Below are 17,944 nucleotides of genomic sequence, written 5' to 3'. Positions count from 1 at the left end.
GAGCATAAAACTGAAAACAGGCTCTTCCCTTTTACATGTAAGTGCTAGGAGGGCTTTGCGTGGATGCTCTAGTTTCAGAAGGAAGAAGGTGCCAACAACCTAATCTCAGAAACATTGTAGACTAAGTGAGAAAAATAGTGAATAACCTTGAATTTGCCTCCCAAATCACCCAGATTCTTCTTCACAAAGGAGAAAGTGTTTATCCATACCTAGCACAAATTGATTAAAAATCATCTATGACTGTGGGTTTGTATCTCTTTCCAGTCTTCTCTTAAACTGGGAGATGTTTGGGCTTGGTGCTCAAGTTTTGTTTAGCTCTTTGGCTCCAAATTTGAAATCTTCAAAAGTCATGTAAAGTTGAGTCTAATGCTTAATTTTAATAGATTCCAGAGAATGATGGGTAATGCTTGTTTTGCTACACAGATAAACCCTTAGTAATAGGATTTATTCTATTACTACATCTGTCTAGTAGTGCTTTGTTACTAAACGTTTGTTGGAGTGTGGGGAAGACTGTGATAGTTTTGATGGAAGAAACTGATTTAGAAGTTCAGAAAAGGCAGGTATCCCTGTGACATAAATGTGCCCTCCTGTTGGGCTTCTAGCTGAAAGAATCTCTAGATTGTTTTTCAATATTGCTGATGTTGCAGCTGCATGTCTGACTAGATATCATAAAAAATCAGACTTGCAAGAAACTTTGCACAGTATCTATCCATGGAAATCTCATGGAATCAGAATGCTTTGAATGTTCACCAAAATATTTCTGTGAAAGTTCCTAGGATGCCAGGGAAAGCAGTGACTGACTACAGAAAATGGATATGAGATAAAGCTTGCTTTATTTTTGGGGAAAATGTATTAAGGATCAAACTTAGAGCTATACTGACATATCTATATTTACATATTTTTTTTAAAAAAGGCTGGAGGATAAATTTTAGTTCTGTGTTGTCCAGTCTGTAAAACAGTGCAAGATTAGGACATGACTGAAAGTATAGGGCTAGGTCAATTTGGATTCAGCACTCAGAGAGCAGAGTAGAAACAGTCATGCATCAAAAGACAACAGTAGGCTAGATCACCATGAAGAGACATCCTTCCCACCCACTGGGGACTTCTTTGCTCCTTAGAATAAGATGCAGCTGTTTGGGCTTTAAGACAGAAAAAAACCCACAAGAAAGTATTGATCTGGACACAAATCCCTGGCAGGGACTGGTGAGGATAGAAATCTGGAAGAGTAACAGAGCTGCACTACAGCCAAATCGGGGGCTGGGAGAAACATCCCCTACAGAAGAGATCCAGAGATTGCTACTGAGGTGCTGAGATTGAAGATTTTGCCAGGAGTGGAAATAAAAGTGGTTCATGCCCATCAGACTAGCTCCAGGAACCTCACTTGTGCCCAAGAGCATTAGTATGTGTGCCGAGCTTTTTCGGCTGGAGACGCGTTTACAGCTTCGACTTTTTCAGGTTCGTGCACTTCGTAAAGCCACGATCATATTTTACTGGGCTTTTGTAAAAAGGCCTTTTAGATCTAGCAAAATTCCTGCTTAAAAGAAGAGGCTGAGATGGAGAGACATGCAAGAAGGGAGAGACAAGAGAAGGAGCCTGCGAGAGACACGTAAAAACCAAAGGGCAGACTGAGGGTAAAGCAGAAATAAGCCCCCATAGAAAACTTCTTGGGCAAAGCTGAAGGTGAGGCGGAGCTGTGTAAAGGCAAGTATCTAATTTGGAAACTTTAAATTTACCCATCAGACTAAAGACCACTGTACAGCTTCATTAAGCCCCCCCAGATCCTACTCAACTAGTCCCTGCTTGGACCTGGAGCAGGATGTAATCCACCATACCAGCCATCCTACCAGAGGCATCTTGTTAGCATTGCTGCGGCCGAGAAATGAGGGGGAGGTGCAGTGCAACTAAAGATGACAGAGAAGGAAATGCATTTCCCGTCTATCCAACCTGGGCAATTCAGAACTGTGTATTTCTGAATCACCTTCCAAAAGCAGGAGAAGCTATAACAGGAGAGGCTATTCCTCAGCATTCTAATATTGCCAATAGTAACGCTAGTGTCCCTAGTGGCATACACGGTTGTAGGGGGAATGTGCCTTAATATCCACTATGCTTAGAGAGGAGTTTCCCCTCTCCTGCGGAGTTTGGCAGCAGGTATTAGATTCCTTCTCACTGATTTTGAGATCTCATAGTCCAAGTTTAGAGGAGCTGGAGTTTTCTAAAACACTCCTGGTCTGCAGTGACTCTGAAAGTATCCATCTCCCATCAAGACCGCTGGTGGGGTGTGGGTGCATCCCCCATCAGCGGGAGGTGACTTTGTTCCCAGGGAGAGGAACACCAGAGCAGCCAGGTCACTGAAGCCAAACTCTGCAACACTAAATTTGCTCTCCTAATGGTCCATACAGCATTCACATCATTGCATGCACCCGCCATGAACTCTTCCCAAACCTCTGGAACAAATGTGACTCTCTTGCAAAAGAATCAACAAGCAAAAGAGAAAGCAAACCTGAAAGCTACAATTTGCAGTGTGTGAAAAACCAGGAGAGATCTGGCATGTAATTTTTGTCCCACGTCCTTCCTATAGTGGGAAATGTTAGATGAACTGTTTTGGTCCTCCAAAGAAGTAGGCCATGCTCTGTGCAGCATGGAAAGGCAGCCCCTGAGCCTCCTCATGATCCCCAAGCCTTCGGTGCTGGGATCAGCACAAGGAAAGGTGCCAGAGAAAAAGTATGAGATTACCTCTCAGCAAAACCCTTTGGCCTGAATCACTGACATCTTTGATTTAAACAGTAATTTAAAACATGCATGATGAGAAGTCAGGGAAGGCATCCAGGAAGGCCTGGGGTCCAGCCAACCTGGCGTGTCTGCCAATTTGCTATTCAGAAGGTAGGTTTGCTAGGAAGGGGCAGGATCATGGCTGAAACCTGTCATAACCTCAGCTAAGCCACAAGGCCCTCATCCAGAAATGACCAGTGATTGCCTGGCACTGCTTGGCTGGGTGCCTACAGCTCTGGTCTTTAGCTCAGCTGCTCTAAAGCAGCGTATAGAATGATCAGGGAAAATCCTATCATACTCTTCAGCTGATCAGAAAGTCCTGCTGATGTGTGCCCCTGTGGGCTTCTCTCCAGGCTGCTGATGAAATAGTAAGGTTCAGTGATGTAGCTTGAGAGGAGGAAGACAGGGAGCAGCAGGAGGAAGCAGAAGAAATCTGGATGAAGGAAAGGACAAAAGGAGCACAGCAGGACATGTATCTCAGGCAGCTTCTTTCCACTCTTGTGTCTCTCCCAGACCTCTGGCTTTCCTGAATGACACTGCTGGCACCTGACTCTTGCCATGAGGAGACAAAATAGGGCAGAGTAAATCCATTTTAACTGACATGTCCTAATTGCTTGATCTCAAAGAAAGAAGTATATGACTAGATAGAGGTTTCCCAGGTTGAACACTACTGTGAAATTAACTCAGGTCCATTGCCAGTGAGAGCCCAGATTTAGAAATATCAGTGATTTCACTTTGGTGAATGGAGAGGAGAGTTCTGATCCAGCTCTGTGGCTCTGCTCTACCTTCAGAGTCTGGTGACTAAGGGCTAATTGGGGTTAGATGCCAATAGGTTATTCTCACACAAATTATCTTCTTCCCTGCTAGGCAATTTCAGATTCTGTCCTGATACTGATTGTGTCACTTTTTCTCCTGGGCCAGGTTCAGGTTGGAAACTCATTTCTTGGGGAGGGCAGATAGAAGAAGAGGTCTCTCTAACTTTGAATCATATTCTGTATGATCATGACTCGATCATAAATCCTCCAGGGCCTGAAACCTAACAAGGGAATAAAGGAGGAAGCTCTGTCTCTCTTAGATCAAAGGGATTAAAAAAAGGTTGAGATGTAAAGGAGACAAAACGTGCTGCAGGGTATGTGAAAATCAGAGCTCCCATACAGCTTGCTGAAGACTGCCAAAATAGGGTTCTCCACAGCCATCCCATACCTACGCAATACAGCTATGGGAGCAGTTTAGATAAGATCAGACTCAGAGAGCATGCCTGGCTCTGTTTCTTCCAGGAGGGCAATATGGAAACCCAATGCTGGGAAACCATTTTTCTGTGCCAGGAAGGAGGCAGGGAGTTGTTGTGTGCAACCATTTGGGAGCCTCCGCTCCCACGCATCCTCCCACTCGCTGAAACCCTGCCAGGATGGCAAGGAGGAATGGATTTACATCCGGTAAGTCAAATAAAAAGATAAATAAATAAATAAATGAATAAATAAATAAATAAATAAATAAAATTCCACCCTTCCTACCTTGCTCGGGTAAAGAAGTCATCTGCTGAGGAGGAAGTCATCTGCAGGTGCACAGAGCTGGGCATTGAGTGCTGACAGTGCTGGTAAACGTGACATTTATTCCCTAGGAGAGAATTTTGGACTGCTCTTTGTGAGACTTGTCATTCACTGTCTCCTGTTCTTGCTCATGAAATCTCTCTGCTGCATGAGCTTACCAGGGTCAGACAGCACTGGATAGGTCCAGCTTGAGTTTCCCCCATGTTTTAGTTCTCATTTTGATGTGTTTGTTCCTGAAATGTTTCAGTTCACTGCAGACAGCTATCTGCTTGGCTAAATGCGGCCCTGTGGCAGTCATTTTCCTTCTCCATTTGCCTGCACTGGTGGCACTCCAGTTTCCAAGCATTTTGTCAGATGTCCTCTGCAAATGTCAGATGAACATCCACCCAGCTGAACTGGCTCTTTTGCCATAGTGAGTGGCAAATTGCCTGGGAAAAAAGCATAAGAAAGAAAGTTACAACACTATCCATTCTTTAGCTGAGATCTCCTAACTCCTATTAATCAGGTCCTTAAAGGACTTGCTGGGGAGGCTGCCTTGTAGACTGTTGTGTTTAATAGGCACCATACTCAGTGAATCCTCCCCTTTCCTAATTCTGACATCCTCAGCATTCAGTGGCAAAGGAACTTCTCATAGGAAGTGAACATAATAGGAAAAAAATACCTCTATGCCTTCCAGCAGTGCCTTTGAACTCGCCCAGACTGACCCTCCTGTTTGGGAGCTGGTCTCCCACAACCGTTCCTTCCTTCTTTGCCATGTCCTCAGCTGCCCACACACCTGCAAAAATGCAGAGAATAGGTCTATAATCTATGATTTGTTCTCATGAATTCTCTCCCAATAAAATAAGCAGAGATCTAGCATTAGCCCATCCGCTCCTGGAAATTCAGGAGGGAGCTCAGTGTCCAGGGTTGCCTGGGGGTGCAAACACATGACAGCAAAGGGGGTCTCTCTTTGCATGCTCTCCCCAGGCATTCAGTTCCTTCTCAATTCCAATAAAAACCCCCTTTTCCTCCATACACCACCAAGCAGCAGAACTAAGTCACTCAAGTGAAAAGTTGTTTTTCACTTCGTCATGTAATTTGCTCAAGTGATGTTTCGGTGGAGCTAAATTTGTCTGTGTCCTGCTACCAGGCTCCCATAGAAGGTAAGACAAGGGCTGAGGATGCAGAAGAGTCACGATCAGGAGATTCCAGTGTACCAGCTAGTTCAGTTTAACACGACTAATAGCAAACTGCAGCTGGATTAAAACTGAGGGTAGCTCTAGTTGCTTTAGCACCTCTTATGGGGGCCACACAGGCTTCTCTAACCATCAGAGAAAGGAGAAAAAATCTTCTGTACAATCTGTTCTTATGCCAGCATTTTCCTGCCTTTTCAAAGAGCAGCAGACTTGTTGCTCCTTAATTCCAGTGTAGGATAGGAGCTAAAGCCCAGAATTCTTGCACCAGGGAATGTTCCAGAACTGCCGTAAGAGCAAAAGAATAATTTAAAAAATGCAAATAAAAATTTGATATGAAAACTGGAGATAAAAAGCATGGATTCAATAGAAGAGACACAGCTCAGCTACCTGTACCTCTCTTCGTCTCATACTATTAAATCTGACCTCTTTCTCTTTGCTAATATCACTTCCCCTCCTCCCCCAGAGGCTGATTGTTCTTTCCTCAAATTATCTAAACAGCTGACATGGAGATATTAAACCAAGAACAAGTGTTTCCCACCCGTGTGCAGCTGAAAATGGTGCACTCCTGTTTCAGACCTGAAGAAGGGCCGGTGAGCCTGAAAATGCATCTGTTTTCCTAACTCTCCTGGTTACTCTAAGGAGAGATATTCCCTTTCTTTGAAAAAGCCACTTCTAATAAAAATAATTAATTCCATCTCTGAGCGAAACCTCAAAATGTCCAAATTTGCTGGAAGTGGGTTTCTGACCTTTCGACGTGAAAGATGAGCTGGCACATTGCCCTGGGAAACCTTGCTTTCAGGTGAACGGTTTGACAAAGCCAACCTGTTCCTGCAGAACCTCTCCAATCTGGCCCGTGGTGTTCCCAGCCAAAAACCCCCTCCTGCCCCGCTCCAGCCCTCTCTGTTACAGCCGGAGAAGAAAGCATTACTGAAACAGAAGGATCCCTTCTTGCTTTCAGAGTGGAAATGAAACCAACATTAGCCTATTTACAGAGGATCTTCATGTGAAGGCTCAGGCCAAGAGCAAATGCCAAACAGGCCTGGGGTTAGCTTTTCCAAGCAACAATAAAGCTATAAACGTGGCCTTAGAAGAAAAGAAAGAAAAAAGAAAAAAAAAAAAAAAAAAAGAAAGAGAAAGAAAAGAGGCAGATTAAAAAAAAAAAAGGCAGGTGCTATTTCAGCAGAGTTCCCGACTCAGCAACTTTCTTTCAAAGCTTTCCAGTACCACTGTTTGCTAAGTTGCTCTGGGCTGGGCTGCAAGGCAGGCCAGAAAGTACATGTACGGGCCATTATTGCTGGGCTCGCTCTGAATAGCTTCTAACCATGTTTGGATGCTGCTGCATTGTCTGAGCCTCCTCCTGGCATGCTCCCAGGGGGGGCTTCTTGTTTGCACTGCCACATCTGTTTGAAATTCTGGCACTTCTCAGCCTGAGAAATATGGTTTGTGGTGTCATAGCAACCATTTTTCTTGATCTGACAGGCAAGGCGAGGTTCTGGAGGCCTGGAAGTGCTCGCCAATCTGGTTGCAGGGGATAGAAGGCTCTTGAGGCTGCTGATCACACGTATAACCTCTGATTCTTTTTTTCCTCGGTTGCTATACTGTGCTTTAAATCACTGTGTTTGTGTCAGTGGTTAGTTCAGAAGTCTGGATGAGACCATCAAAGGTGCTTTTGAAACTTCAAAGATGTCCAGCTTGAACCTCACTTGCCGAGTTGCAAAATGCAAAGACATGACAGCTCCCAGACCAAAACCACCTTTGGTAGCAGGCGATTTGGACAGAAATTTGCCTTTCTGTTCCTGTGGTAAGGACATTAAGTTACCTAAGAGAGATTTGCTGAGCAGTCTGTCCTTTATCCTGAGGAGGGTTGCAAGGTGGAAGATGCTGCATGTGCTTCTCCAGCAACCCTTTCTCAGAGCAATATGGACAGAGCCACCAAATTTGTCCTCGATTGTCTTCAGTGCAATCTACAGTGAAGGAAAGGTGCCAAGGCTCTGACCAGAAGATAGGTGGGTAGTGCAGTTAATCACTACTATTGTTAATGAGTCAAAGAATCCTCTACCTTTGGGCTGGGCAGTGTTGCTAATTAGCAGGCAGTCATCTGTATAAAATGTCCTTGCTGATGAAACACTGGGAACTGGAGTGCCACTTGGCACAGGCAAACAGGGAAGCAAAATGACTGCCAGGGGGTTGCATTCAGCTAAGGGGAAACTTTTCTGCAGTGAGTCTGAGCCCTTTCAGAAACAAAGTAATGAAAATAAGATCTTCGCCCAGCAGAAGCCACGCAGATCGGTTCTTTCTCAGTTACCCCATGCCCTGTGCCGTGTAACTACACCAGGAGCCAAGGCCAGGCTCTCCTGCCAGAGCTCCTGCCTGCGACACAGCTATCCTGCGGCGTCAGCAGGAATGTAAATGTTTGGCAAAGACAAAGGGAATGGAGCCACCTGAATCTTTTACCCTGGAAAGGAGCCTGACAGGAACCACAGGAATGTTCCTCGAAGCAAACGGTACCGGAGAGAAACTGAAAAGGATGAAATCCTTGACACCAGTCATGGGCTTCAGGCTTGAGGCGCTGCAGAAGAGGCATTACAGGGGGATATGAAAGGGGAGCTGAGCACCAAGGAGAGGTGTCTCTGAATGCCGTACTGTTGGGATGGGTGAGCAATTTCCCTCAGGGGATGCACCTAGCCTTCCTGAAGGGACCAGCTGCCAAGTGTGACTTTCCTCCACTCTCCCACAGGTGTACAAATGAGCAGTGTGGGTTTGAACAGCAGTAGGCTGATCTGAAAGCAGAGCATTTGCTGTATAACTGACTAGTGGGTCAGAGCCAGGTTATCCCCAAGAAATGGACTTGGCTTGGCAAAGACGAGTGAGTATTTGCAGGGCTGTTAAAAACTTGTGCTTCCCCAAAGAAAAGCATTAGCAAGCCGGGGAAGAATGACAGTGGATCCAATTAAAAACACATGCCAAGGCAAAAGAGAGAGAAAAAAGAAAACAGATTTTTTTCAAAATGTCTTAAAAATATATAGTGGGAGAATCCAAACTTGTTTTCCATAAATGAAGAGGCAATCACGGTGCAACACAGGTGTCCAGGCCCGGAGGGAAGGCAGGGGAGAGGGCAGCCAGGCAGCAAAGAGAATAATTACAGACTCCATTGAGGGTATCGGCACTTATTTTGGGATATGAGTCCAGTTTTGCTATGAGGACTCTATTTGGAGGCATGCCATGGAGGGAACTCTGAGGAAATATTGGCTATCACTACCCACAAGGGTAGGAGGAGGTGGAGTCTCTTCCCAGCTCTGAGACTGACCTGCAGAGTAGAGCATACCCCAGTAAGCCTGTGCCTCAGTTTCCCCACCGAGATTCTCCCCTGATAATGCTCCTGATCAGCTTTGTCAGATGTAAAGCAAATGTAAAAGTTGGAAAGATATCATTCTGAATATGCTAAAACAGCTAACTAGTGTTCAGATCTTCCTTTATGAAATTATTTCCACAGGAGGCACCATCCTCTGATCTGATCATCCCAAAGACTTTGCAAAGCCACCAGACAGTCAATCATGGGTGCAAATGTGCCCATTGAGGAGTGATGATTGTACACCTTTGTTTAGAAAATGCAAAAGCTCCCCTAACCCAAGTCCAAACCAAATCTTTCTCCAATGACTTGGTACAACACAGACCAAACAAATTTTATGGTATGTTTGCGCTTTCCCTCCTTTTTCCTCTGTTTTATGTCATGCTTACCTATCAAAATGTTGTTTCAAAATAAAATAATAGCTATTTGGGAGCAAGGACTCCTGGTGTACTGGTGTCTGCTGCTGAATCATCACCATACCATACTCCTTGAGCTTGTCTGAGGCTTCCATAAGTTCTTCCTCCTTCTACCAAGGGTTTCAAAGAAGCTGTTAGTGAACCCTAGGTTATTTGCATGGGCTTTGTGTCTGGGACAACCCTATCTAACAGCAAGTCTGCTGCTGAGAGGGGTGGTCCCACCTCTGCACTTGAGATGGCTTACACAGGTTCTGGAATAAGAGTCTTCTAAGTGAAGAAAATTAAGACGAAATGGTAGTTTTCTGTGAACCAATATGGCAGTGGCTGTGAGATGAGAGTGAGGAATGGGTAGATGTTGAGGTGTGAGCTCTCCCAGACAACACTAGATAGAGAAAACTGGAGAGTCTTCGTTGTTCTAATATAATGAAGAGGTGATGCAGAGAAAGTGGAGGAAGAAGAGGATTTTGCATGGGGAAAAAACCCTGCCCATCTCTTAGTTCATTTGATGCAGTAAAGGACTTTATTTTAGCTGTCTGTGATGTGGGGGATGCCATCTGAACTAGTCTCTCCAGCCACATTTATGGAGGAGAAATGGGCACTTTCAGATACAATTCATCTGTGTGAATGTAGGCAGTTACTTTTGTATGTGGTGATCCATGCCCAGGTCTCCACTGACTCCGCTGGTTACATCCCAATGGGCTGTAGAAGATGCTTGACAGATGTCAGCACCATCTCAGATGAGTCTCATCCAAATTCTGTCAGTCCTTGGGCTACTAGCCAGTGCCATCCCACCACCTATGATTACAGCTTAGGCTAGAGCTGTGATGGAGATGCAGGATGCCCTGCACAGCAATCAGGGCAAAGCTGCAGCAAGGATGTAGGAAGCGAGGTATACCCAAAAAAGGAGGTAAATATGACCTGGGCCTCTGTCTGTCACTAGAGAAGAGTTTAGATTCTGAGCCAGAAGGAATTTCTGGGGGTTGGATACAGCTTAGGGTAGGGCAGTGCTGTGGGGTGATCTGTGAATGAAAGGGGAATCAACCTGGTTATGCCTTAGGGATTAGATGTCTTTCAGATGGGCTGATTAAGATATTTTTTTTCTTCTGAACTTACCTGACATCAGCCACTCTCAAGATTCTTGCAAGGTACTTGGCTAGAAAAAGTACAGGTGTGTTCCAGTGCAGCTGTGCCTGTCCTGCTCAGTTAGAGGCTTGGAAGGATTATTAGCTCTTCCAAGAAGAAAGCCATTTGCTCTGGGATAGGAGAGATTGATGGAAGTGAGGAGGGATTTGACCTAGAGGGCTTGTATGGTCTAAGCTGATCTGGGAGCCAGCAGGGTTGTGGGTTTTCCAAACTCCTGACTCAGCTTTTGACCTTTGGCAAATCATTGACCTGAGTCAGAGCAGCTGGAAAGTTGAATAAAACTTAGTCTGGCAGGAAAAGTAAAGATGCTGCACTGAACTCATCTGTCATTCTTCTGTATTTGGGCAAATTTTGGTTTAAAGATATACACACCCTGAACTGACATGCCTTCCTCAGGGAATTGTGTGGCTTTGGATCAGCCCTTCTGTAGCCGCAATGGAGTAATGTAAGGAAAGAATGGGAGATGAAATGAACTGTGATTGGTTCTGTGATCAAAACATATGTAATTTAATAAAGCAGAAATATTGACAGATTATTTTAACCATCCAGTTAGGATTTCTCGTGGGGACGTAGAAGAAATTCTAAAGAGAAGTTGCAAAAAATAATGTAACCTTCTTTCTTTTTATGAGGTTTCAGAAAGCAGTGTTCTGTTAAGGAAGGATGGGGCTGGAGGAGCAGTAGTGGGAATAAAGCAAAGGCAGGGGTTCCATGTCTGGTATTATTGCTGATTTCTTACGTGGATTGGGGCAATATGCCCAGTCTCGTCCCGTTCCCATACTCCAGCTGTAAAATAGAGCAAACATATTTGCTTGGAAAAGTTTTGAGACTGTCCATTCACATATACATTTTAATATAACCCAAGTAATCCATGAAGTCAAATTATGTAGATGCTCTGAGGCCATTGCAAAGGGAATCAAAAGCTCTAGAGACCTCTGGATGGAAGATAAGAATTTCTTCTCTCCTAATTTTTCTTCTCTCAAGCACTGCACAAACAAGAATGAAAACCTGGCCTTCCTACAGCCATATTTCCCCCACTGTTTTCCAGTTTTAAGTGAAGGTTTGCATCAGCTGTTATTTGATCCACTCTATTGCCTTGGATTACACTGGAATGTTAGGTACAGAAAGACATCTGTGTACCTCACTAAGTGATGTGGTCTTGAACACTGCTGAGTTCTCCTTTTTGCTGCTCCTTACATCAGGTCCAGTGGTGTTAAAAGTGAGAAGTTACGTCTGTCTGAAAACCAAAGTAACTTTCAATTTGTGTTGATCATCTGCAACGCTGTAGAGTGGGACTCAGAGTTAGTCAGTGGAACTGTGCTGAGCAGTAAAGGTATAGTGATTCCATTAAGAGGTCTGATAGTAAAAGAAGATTCATGGAAGAGATGGGCAATTAACAGAAAAATGCTAGTCCAAGAATTTTGAGGGCAGTGAATCAGAGACATCTCCAGGCTCCCTCTGTTTCACCAGGTTCCCTAACCACATGCCATTCATTAGGAAGCCCTGAAAGCGTTTGGCCCATAAATGTGGGACTGCCCTCCCTTCTTCACTGACCCTTTAAACAGTTAATAGCTCTCTATATCTTCCCTGCAGCAGAAGCAATTCCCAGACATTGAAGCATTTCCATTGCAAAAACACAGCTTGGGATTCTGGACTCGATTATTTGTTTGGAAGACATAGACAAAATGAAAGTGTAGCAAACTCATACCAGATTGGATCCACTTCAGAAGCTGCCAAACAGCTGCCAGTGCTGTCGGGTCAGAAGAGCTTGCCAGGCTGTTCCCTGGGGCAGGGGGTAGGTTTTAATGGGGGAACCTGGGATCTGGAGATGAACTGTACAGCTATCCTGGAACAGAATATGCTGTCTACTGCATTTTCCCACCCACAAGTATATAAACATGCCCCCTACCCCGCTTTCCAGGCTGAAATACAGCTGATCTAGAGCACATCCACAGCAAAAATGCCACTGGGCAATTAGCAGTTGCTGCAGCACAGTTGCTGCAGCATCACTTCAGACAAAAGAATGTATGCAAGTTTGGGACTTAAGGAAGAAAAGAGAAAAAAGAACAGAAAGAAAGAAAAGTTTGTGAGATGCTTCATAGCTCAGTGCTCTGATAAAGGATCCCCATTTCTCTGGGTCACACCTTTTGGTCCCATCCTGCTCAGAAACGCTGGACAGTGAGTGGAAGCTACTGTTTGTAGTCTGGGAAGAAGGAAGCACTAACTTGCTTAGGTGGACAGGCTTACTGCCTTACTAAGATAGTAAGGTAGATGTTGGCTGTAAAAGTAAACTCTTTGAGATGCCCAGTCAGTTGGAGATCTTCAGCTATAGAAAAGGACTTTTCTCTTGCCTCTTTCTTAAAAAAAAAAAAAAAAAAAAAAAAAAAAAAAAAAGAGGAAAAAAAGAGTGAGACATCTAGCTTGGGCAGTTTGGCAACTTTTACTAGACTTAAATGAGTTAAAAAGAAAGAAAAAACCAAGCAAGTTGAGTGGGACACTGAGGTTCAAAATCCTTTGCAAAGAAACATTAGAAAAACCCAACAACAAACAAACAAAACAAAGAAAGAGAGAATCTTTACTGGCTGGATTTAGATCTGAAAGGTTTTTTGTTTCATTGTCAATACATACAAAAGACACAGAAACATCTTTCTCTCTTCAGGGACTTATGAGAGCTCACCTTGTAAATGTGTCCATTCAGAAAGGTACAAATCCTTCCATATGTTGTTAGGAACATGTGTCAGCTTCCCCTGATCTCACATTTGCAAAGGGACCTCTCCCTCTCTCCCTCTGTTATCAGAGATTAAGCAGAGATAGGAGAAAAGAAATCCAAGAAAAGTGAGATTAAGTTGGTAAACGGCAATGCAAAGGGCATTGGAAAAACTTCCTCCAGGGCTGCTTGAAATTTTCCATCAGAATATTTTTCAGTGGAAAATTTGCCTTTCAATAAAAGCAAAATTGCTTTGTGTTAAGACCAATCTCTCAAGGCCTCAGAGTGTGGCAGGAGGCCTGGAGATTCAGCTGGGAAATCTTCGGACAGTGTCTCCTGGAGGCTGTCGCTGCAGAGTTTGTGACCTCGTCCTGCTCCAGCGGCTGGGCTGGCCATGTGAACTGCTTTTCTCACAAAGAACCATGGTGATGTGAGTTCCATGGTGCGTGGCATTGTCTCAGCAAGAGAAGGGGCCATTCTGCACCATGAAAGATGTGGGCAATCCAGGAATGTCAGCACACAGGGAAGGACAGGGACACAAAGCATACCAGCTCCAGCTCCCATGGGGAGCATTTCTGAACAGAAATGGAGGGCTCTTGGCCAACCATTTTCATTGTTTGGTGAAATCTCAACATTTTCCACGGGAAAAGAAAACAAAAAAAAATAATAAAGAATGATTTTCAGCCCAACTTTATCCAGACAGGGTTTGAGAAACCCCAAGGACTGAATTTCTGTTAAGAGAATTCTTCCAGGGACCCACAGAAATTGAGAGTGGGAGCCACATACTGCTTGGGACTAATCGGACCATTAGACTAGGGCAACAGGAGGAGTCAGGGAAGCCCATCCATGTGTGGTTCAGGCTTGGATTGTATTAGCAATTATCAGGCAATATCAAGCCACATAAGATGGGGCAACTAAAAATTTACAATGGACAAGTCAATATATTTGTGTTTAAGGCAGAGATGTATGGTGGTTTTGGCAAAGCTCATCATGAAGAATGAGATAGTGAATGTCTTGATATTAGAATAACCCATAATGAGTTGGATCTTTTAGATCCTGCTGTCTCTGAGAGACTTTCTACTCTCTCTCACTCCAGAAAGCCCTTGTTAAATTACCTATTTCAAGGGCTGAGCAGGTCTTGAGCCTGAACAGTTAATGCTACAAGTCTTCAGCAAAGCGAGAGTGACCAAGAGAGAAAGGAATGGACAGGGATTTGTGTCTGTAAATTGCAAAGAGATACAATACCCACCTTGCACTTAAACTCAGTTTCAAGTTTCAGTTGAACAGCATCTGATACCTCCCATTTTCCAGAGGTGATTTAGACAAACAATAGACAGACAATAGAGACAAGTTGGCTAAGCCAGTGAACATGTTCAACAGGAACGGGAAGGAGGGGAAACTCTGAGGAAGGCTTTACTAGTAAGCGATCCTTCCTTGGTTGACTTAGCTGTGTCCCAGGTAAGCTTGGGAGTGGACAAATGAAGGCAGTGCCCTGGGAATTCTTTACCAGAGACAATATTTTCTGTGGCTGTTTACAATTACACCTGCACTGTGTCATTTCAGTCTCCTTGGGCTGGGCCTGTGTTGTGGTGTATTTTCCTTCAGCACCAGTCAGTAATGACCTTCCTTTAGGTTGTTAGTTATGGTGCTGAAGAAAAATACTTTCTTTCTCTCTCTCTTTCTGGTCTATGAAGGGAAATCAAAGGAAGAAGCAGAGTGGTTTGTGAAGAGTGTGAGTCTCAAGATGAAAAGGTCACAGAACCACAGAATCTTAGGGATTGGAAGGGACCTCAAAAGATCATCTAGTCCAGTCCCCCTGTCGGAGCAGGAACACCCAGATGAGATTACACAGGAATGCGTCCAGGCAGGTTTTGAATGTCTCCAGAGAAGGAGACTCCACAACCTCCCTGGGCAGCCTGTTCCAGTGTCTGTCACCCTCACTGTGAAGAAATTTCTTCTCATATTTAAGCGGAACCTCCTGTGTTCCAGTTTGTACCCATTGCCTACTGTCCTATCATTGGTTGTCAGCGAGAAGAGCCTGGCTCCATCCTCATGACACTCACCCTTTACATATTTATAAACATCACCTGAAACAAAGCTTTGCCAAAAGTTGTGTTATGCTCAGGCCTGATTCTAAGACTTAGGAATTATGCCAAGAGTGATATAAGTGATAAAGGTTCATTTAATTCTTACCCCCAAAACAAATGTGTTAAGTGTCTCCTGGACACATTCCATGTTCTCAAGGGACTTACTACTGACAGCTATTTAAGCAGAAAGCCCTCATCTCTGTTTCTGGAATTCCTGAAGCTGCAGACTGGTGGGAGAATGAAACACTCCTTATTCACCCTGTTCATCATCTTTCCCCTTGGCATCTGCTACTAGCCACTGTCAGCAGCGGTGTTATGGAACAGAAGGGCCCAGTCTGACATTGGTTGTCTGTTCATATCTTCCTGTGACACAAATACTGCACTGTGCTGTTTGGAACAAATGCCCATATATAACAACCACAGTTGCTTTAGAAACATGCTCACCAGCCATGAGTGCAGAAGAAATATGCAACAGTGAAGACCAGTTAGACCTCTCTCTCCAGTCTGTTCTTGGAGGAAAGCAGAAGGTAGTGCCACATGGACTCCACTCCATATTTCATCTCCATTGTGCTGTTAACACTCTAAAAACCACAATGCAGAGTTTTCCTTGTGTCTCTGGGGACACTCCTCAGTGGAGCAGTTGTCACCATAAGGCACATTTTCTTGGTCACTGGCTTCCTTCCTCCATCTGCTAGCTCTGTGTCCTTAGAGTAGCTAAACACTTCTTTCTTTTTTGGTTCAACTGTTGAGCTCAGAGGGGCACCTTATCCAGCACAGTTGTCACCAAATGGCACCAGGGTCTTCCCTCGCTACTGCAGCTAAAGGCAGGACAGCAGCTCAAGCTGAACAGGCCTAAAACTTTATGTTGGGATTCTGCTTTACAGGACATCCATGGAACTCTCTGGTCCACCTTTACAGCCTGAGCTCCCAGCTGATATTCCTCTCAGGATTAATGCTAGTTGAGATGTGACTTCCAAAGCCACCATCCAATTGCAGTAGGGATGTCCTTTCCAAAATACAACTCAGCACAAGGAAGCCGAACTGGGGCATCCATCCAATGGAGTGAAATGTCCCCCTCATTCCAGTTCATGCCTGAACAAGCTGACCTAAAACTTTCTGACCCCAGCAGAGATGTAGGGTAGATGCCTTCCAAGCCTCATTAGTTGGCAAGCAGTACAGCCACAGGAGAAAAGCAGTTCAAGTGCCTGTTGGCATTGCTTGAGCTGACTAAGCTCAATATTGTCTGATTGTTCAGCTGAACTCCCCTGCCTGTCCATCTGCATTGACTGGCTGTCTCTTAACTCAGACCACAAGATCCCCAAAATCTTGCAGCTTGTTTGGCTGCAAGGTAATAACATTTCTTCATGAGGACTCGTCCTTCTTGGGAATTATTTTCTTCATCCCATTTCCTAAGGAAATTAGGCTTGAGCAATTGTATTGTCTGTATTTGTATGTGCCAATCTGTTACCCTCCAAACAACTGTCAAACCGGTTGGCCAAGTGATAGAGTTCTTAGAGATTTTCTGAGATACAAGCAAAAATAAACACCCAGAGAGAGACACAGATACATGGTAGCACAAGTTCATATGTTTAAATTAGAGTCCTGAGAACAGGAAAAGTTTCAAGCAGAGGTCTTCATTAATCATGAGACACAAATCAGTGGGAAACTAGGCATCAGTAGTACTATGTGAACAAACAGTTTGTTTGTCCAGTGTTTCTTCCTTTCTTATTTTCGGTCTGAATCTGTCCAGCACCTGCCATGGTGGTGTACAGAAATACACTTGTAATAACACAGCAGGAGAGCTGGCATGCAGGAGGGATCATGAAGAGGGAAGAGATCATCCTAGCAGGCAGCTTCTTCACATCAGTTTCTAATGTCAGGCCAACTCGGGGCAGAGGGGTGAGGGAGCAGAAAGTAAAAAGAAAAAAAATAATAAAGAAAATCCCACAACCCCAAGAAAAAAGCCTCAGATAAACCAAGGAAACAGCAGTGTGTCCAGAGACTGCTTGCTCCTCAGCTGAAGGGTCTGTTTTCACAGCTAGCTCTGTCTTGTGTCCCAGTCTCACGTCGCCTCTGAGGCTGAAATACTGGTTCCTTATTCTGAAGATGGAGCCTCCTGGGCTTTCGTAATATTTTCCGGCCTTTCTAAGGTGTCTGCTTTAATGAAGAAGGAAATAAGAAGACAGACTGACTCCATGAGCTGGGAGATTGGTTACCACTTACTTCATACTGACTATCCAGACAGAATGAAAAGAAATGAAGCAGGGATTAATTGACCCAGATTGCCTTTGTAAACAAAGGTGGGAGGAATCAGGTAACAATTTCCCAAGCATTGTCCAAGGAGGAGGCACCAGAAGGCAGGCAGTGTGAACAGCCCGCACTAAGGCTTAAATCCTTCTTCAAAATGCCCTTGCCCATCTATTTTTTCTCTGTTTCAGCAGCTCCATCTTTTCCATTCCCATCTTCCCTGAGACCCCCTTGGTTTTAGTTTTGTGCACTGCTGAAGGATGTAATGCATACCAGGAGGCACAACAGTCCCCAAAGCACTTCCACAAATGCTGTACACAGATTCATTCAGCTCAGTTACTTCCTACTTCTTTTATTTTTATTTTTTTTTAAATCCTGTTTCTCCATTCTATCCCTTATCCCCCTCCCTCTCCCTCTTACATTTATCCCTTAATCAAATCACTATATGCTCTTCTCAGCAATTCTTCTCTAAATCCCTCAGGCGGGTTAGAAGCCCCCTGAGGA

The sequence above is a fragment of the Nesoenas mayeri genome (assembly GCF_963082525.1).
Source record: "Nesoenas mayeri genome assembly, chromosome: 6".
NCBI classification, from domain to species: domain Eukaryota; kingdom Metazoa; phylum Chordata; class Aves; order Columbiformes; family Columbidae; genus Nesoenas; species Nesoenas mayeri.
The sequence above is the reverse complement of the archived record's forward strand: the minus strand, read 5'-3'. Positions refer to the sequence as shown.